The sequence below is a fragment of the Phyllopteryx taeniolatus genome, chromosome 16, assembly GCF_024500385.1.
Source record: "Phyllopteryx taeniolatus isolate TA_2022b chromosome 16, UOR_Ptae_1.2, whole genome shotgun sequence".
Classification (NCBI taxonomy): domain Eukaryota; kingdom Metazoa; phylum Chordata; class Actinopteri; order Syngnathiformes; family Syngnathidae; genus Phyllopteryx; species Phyllopteryx taeniolatus.
The window spans coordinates 12,634,660-12,640,659 of NC_084517.1; positions in this window are offsets into that span (position 1 = coordinate 12,634,660).

Consider the following 6,000-nt stretch of genomic DNA (forward strand, 5'->3'; position numbering starts at 1 on the left):
TTTTGAAATGTGGGAGGAAGTCGGAGTACCCAGAGAACACCCGATAAATAAAACAATGTAAGGACCAAGTCCGACAATCCGAAAGCATGTACCTCTTCTAAGGTTCACATTTTTTTTTCACCTGCAAAATCAATGAGTAAAGCTAAGAAAAAAGTTCCCAAAAAAAACTACTATAACTGCTCAAGCCCATTTCTGGAGGAGAAAACGATAATTGTTGATTTGTTAAACAAAACCATCCACAATAGTGTTAATTTAATATAAAAATCTCTCTGATATTTGGATAGTAATTTAAATAAAAGTGAACATTTTAGACAAGAAAAACAGATTCTCCCTAAAATACATCATAACCATAGGAACGGCTGCGAACACGGCGTCCATTATTTTGCCTTTATCTGTGACAGCCAATTCAACTAATTTGACCTCTGGTTTTGGTCCTGCATGTATCAGTAAAACTCAGTTAAACCTAATGAAACTTTTATTATCAATTATAAGATCCACAAATTACCCTCATTAACCAAGGTTATCTGCATTTGTTTTATTAAAACAAAGTAATTATGATTGGATACATTCTTGGTATTTGTGTATTTGTTGTTATTCACATCAGATTAAACACTCCATTTTACAAGAGTGCAACTGTCTGACAGCACCAGTAATCATATCAGATGTTGATAAAGTACTGTGAGTACAATTGGACACAGTGATAAAGAGAATATTTACTCATCCATATCGAGATGTAATGGATTTTTCCTTAGCTAGCATGCCAGCCATCCATACATTTGCTTGGAAATTATCATTATTATTTTTTTTTATTTTGCATAATCCTTTGCGCAGTCAAAAAGAAAACTATATCACTCACTTTAATAAATAAAGGCACACTGCTGGAAGCATTACATCTTCTTCAATCTTTTTTTTAAGACGCAAAGTAAAAAACAACAACAACAACAACACGTAAAGATGTTTGCCCAGCAAGCGCTATAAAATATAATATGTTTTTTTCCCCCACAATTTTGGATGGGCAACATATATCTCGATTGATGGATGAATGCAAATGATTTTAACCCAGCAAGCATGTTACCAAGTCTAACTAGTCATGCTTTCCATTAGACGTCAATAGAGGATAATCCTACCGCTTCTCGGTGGGAGCTCTGTGTCATTATTAGCTGTCTAGCTGGCTCTGTTTCATCCTAATGCAGTATCAGCCCCCTCCCCCAACCTCCCCTCCCCGCTAAGCCTTCATGGTGTGTATGCTGTGTGCCTCTGTGTGTTTGTGCGTGTGTGTGTGACAGCGAGCACAACCGCAGTAACTCAATCAGCCGGTCCGAGATGGCTTCTGTCCTCACTTGAGCCAAAGAAAAGAGGCCGAGTGCACAGCGATGCTGCCCGAACAGATAGAGAGACAAGAAGGTCATCTGAAGGTGAAGAAAGAAAAAGTGCTTTGGTCAAATGGTGGAACAACACAAAAGATTGAGGAGCCAAGAGAAATGACTGTCTCCTTCACACACTGAGGAGATTGAAATGTTCGGAGAAAAACCTTGTTGATGCAGAAACCCTCCCCAAGTTGCTCTCGATGCTTCTTGCTCTCCTTCTGCTCAACTTTTTGACACAAAGCCGCTTTGTAAAATCCTGTAGAAAGGAATGGCAGCATACCCAATTCACACATGTGTGCAATGTGGCATGTTATACTTCAGGGTTACGGTTCTCATTTGCTTTAGATGATCAGTACATTCACAAGCTTGTGACAATACACTGTTTGAACTAATGCATTTCAATGGATTAGCCTAGTTTCCGGCTGATATTTTTATCAGCGAAGTTCCGAAACTGGTGGGTGAGTCATTATTCGCCGGTGACGTCACATTGCATTTCACAGCGCTTCTCCCTGCAGCTATTTATCCAGTTCTATATTTATCAACTTCTTGCACTTAGAGAAACACGTTTGAACTTGAGCAGGAGATTACCTGCGAGCTGAGGATAATCTGTTGATTCTGTAAAGGTCCAAAACCGCAATAAATCCAATATATTTTTTGAGATATAAATATGGAGCATGTGAAGCTATTTTTACTGATATGATCTAAAATGCTCACAGTGAGGTGCATGTATCAAAGTCGGAGCTTCCTCTGATTTGGTCCTGAAACCTTTTCAAAAGAGGAAGTCAAGTCAAGGAATCTTATAGCAATGCCCGAATTACTGATTCCTCCATTTGGCTTGCGAGGAGTGTAACTGTGAGAACTTGTAAACATTCAAATGAAACACAATCCGTTCCGGGATGCCGGTTGACCTCCGATTTCACCATAGGAAATAATGAAAACTTGAAATAATTTACCCTGTGAGCCTGAACAGGATAAGGGGCATTGAAAATGGATTAATGGATAAAAGGATGAACTAATTTAAATTGTTGCCAACGGAAAACCTTTATTTGCAATAAAAACACAGTTTTAATTAACAAAAGACATTAACTGCTGTTTATAGTAAGTGCCAAAAACAATAAATCTAATCATCGTTAAATTTGATGCAATTGAGTGATGGATACGGTGGCGAACATGCAGAGGGAGGCTTCTGCTTGTGCCTGGGAGGTGAGTCTCTTTATGGCACCGCTAAATAAATGCTAATTTTAAAATGTAAAATCTGTTTGTCTTGTTATTTTTGTCAACTTATTGTTAACTGTCAAACTTAAACTTATTAAAACACACTTTCTATAGTATTTCTTAGCACCTATTCTGACTTTCAACCACACAGTTCTCGAAAGAGGCAAACCATGCTTGGCTCAAGCTGTTTATTTGTCACTCCCAGGGGAAACTGACACACAAAACAAAAGAGAATTAAACATTAGATCACTGACGTCGGGCTGAAACTTCATAATTTGGTCAATTTCATATCTTTCCACAAATCAATGCTAATAATGTTGAGTCCGCAGTGGGTCTGATATTTTTTGAAATGATTGACAAATCTAAAGTACAGTATTTAAAATGGCTTGCTCTCTTTGACGATGCAATGTTAATGGCTCAACAAACAGGATGTTTTTGTTGTTTGTTTGTTCTGTTTCCTGAAAAGTGATGTTTTTGAAGATGTGAGGTCTCCGCCCGATGCCATTGACATATTTAAACACCAAACTGTTCAACCTATTTTTGTCTGACAAATGTCTGCTAGCTTAACATACAATCCAAAATGCCATGGTCGGGCTAACAGATATTAGCATAGGTGTTACGGGAATACATTTTGAAACCTTCAAACAACTTCTACTTTAACACATATGGAACAGCAACACATATAAACACAGAACACAACAAAATTTGCAGTACCCTCTCTGCTCTGTGGGAACTACAACTGTTACAAAAGTTAAGCTGGGGACCAGCTCTGCCTCCTATTATTTTTTATATTTTTTAACTAACACAGAGGTGTTCGTATGTCCATAATGTTTGTAAGGTGAATGTTTATAAGTAGTATTAAAAATATGCGATATGGCAAGCGTGTGGGCAATGAACCGATATAGTGGGGGAACACTGTATGTTCAGATGCTCACTGAGCTGAAGTCTCACAAAATATACTGAGATCTTTGCAATGTCACGACAGTGACTCAAATTCTGTTGTTTTAAAATGTATGTTATGCATTTTTCTAACAAATAGTTAGTTTGAACTGAGCGTCTTTTAGAGGTTCCACTGAACAAACAGTTTATTAAGTCCATGAGTTACTCACCATATTTGTGTAATTACTCATATGCGGGCAAGGTCGGGGGGCTCATACATTGCATGCTTATGTCAAGTGTCACTCAAGCATTCATAAATGGCTGCATCAACAATTAACTAGTGAGCTGTGGCTGCTGGAGCACGTCTGGTTTAATACTGTGCTCAAATGATACTAGCCGCCTCGTGCCATCAGCGCTTAACAAAGTGCCGCAAGCGTTACGCAATTCTACTTCCAGACGAACAAATTCAGTGAGGCCTTAAAGGGCCATTCGCCCCGGATACTCTCAAAGATAAACCCTGGGTGGCGGCCAGTTGTGTGCATTAGAGATTTACTGGCACCACAAGTGATTTTGTGGTCCCTCTGAAAATCCCTGATGTTGACAACAAGCTGCAGCACTTTTCTCTCTTTTCTTCCCACAGCTCTAAACTTCAAAGAAGAGCTTTTTTTTCCCCAAGTAGTGCAGGTCAAAGAAAACTCCAGTTTAATATTCTAAACTTGTAAGTAGTCCTACTGACTTTAAAAAGGTATTTTTTTTTCTCCATCACCAAAGTCCATTGCAGTGACCTTATTGGTCCTTTTATAACAAAACAAAGCTTACTTTTTATTTTCCAATGGCAGATTTGCGGATGTCTTATACCATGTTTAAGGTTTCTCAAAATTGAAGCTTGAAGTAACTTTATGTGCCTCGAAAGCTGAATTGCAAGTGATGTTGATTCATAGCTGCAAAACAGCAATTGTTGTATTGTACAAAAAGCTTTTCTTTTATGAATGATCTAAAACACTCATACAGTGCAAACATATTGCGTTTTGTTGGTTGAGTCAAAGCAATTATTAACTTTCATTAGCATTAGTTTGGCGGCACGGTGGCCGACTGGTTAGAGCGTCAGCCTCACAGTTCTGAGGACCCGGGTTCAATCCCCGGTCCCGCCTGTGTGGAGTTTGCATGTTCTCCCCGTGCCTGCGTGGGGTTTCTCCGGGCACTCCGGTTTCCTCCCACATCCCAAAAACATGCATGAATTGGAGACTCTAAATTGCCCGTAGGCATGACTGTGAGTGCGAATGGTTGTTTGTTCCTATGTGCCCTGCGATTGGCTGGCAACCAGTTCAGGGTGTACCCCGCCTCCTGCCCGATGACAGCTGGGATAGGCTCCAGCACGCCCGCGACCCTAGTGAGGAGAAGCGGCTCAGAAAATGGATGGATGGATGGATGGATAGCATTAGTTTGATCATTGAGAAAAAATAGAAACTTTTATGTCAATCCTTTCCCATTGAAAAAAATAAGAATGATTGCTCCAGTATGTTAATGTGCAACCTTTTTAGGTCAAGTTTCATTTTCATATACAGTCAAAGTAATTCACCACCTGAAGTCTAGACATTTACACATATTACTGTAATTGAAGGTCCCTTAGTGCTGTTCATTTGGTTGTTTTACGTTTGATGATTTTTATCACTGTGTATCACAGATACTGTATAAATGCCATGCTCAAACACACACAAACAAGCACTCTTGGTTAGCACAAGCCTCCAGTTAACCATTGATAACTTCTGCAAAACCTTTGTATTAACTGTAATGACCCTTAACAGTGACTGAGTCACCTGCATGCACACATACTTCTTCCTCTTCTATGAGGGGCCGACGTTTTACATAACCACCAAAGGTTTATCGCAGATGTAATCAATACCTTATGACTTTCATTAGCTTTGCAGATTGTATTACGATCATATTATAGCCACAGAGAAGTGTAGCTCTATCTTTTAATGTCATCATCTCTCGTCTAACTGGGATTATTAATGGTAATGGAATGGATATTGTGCAGAAGAGCAAGTGCAGGAAGTACAGTGAAGCATAACCACTTAATCTGTTATGAGACATGGTATTTAATAAAAGTTAAGCATTATATTACACTGCTGGAAAGTTTTCAACCAATGTGAGTCCCTGTGCCCTGCGCTTGACTGGTGACCAGTCCAGGGTGAATCCTGGCTCTCGCCCAAAGTTAGCTGGGATAGGCTCGCACTCAACCGTGACCCTAATGAGTACATGCGCTATAGAAAATGGGTGACTGGATGGATGAGAGTCCCTGAATGGTGCACATAATAAGTAGAAAATAAAGCTGTCATTATATGTGGATAAAGTTGCAATATTTCATGCATACACCCTTAAAGGCAGAGCTGTGTGCGGTTTTAAAACTGCTAGCTAGATTTAGCTTTATATTATTATATTTATATTATGAAAAGTGCATACATTTTGTTTAAACAATGTGACTTCATTCTCATACATTCTGATATTATTCTAGTAACCCATAAAGGGTTTTATTTTA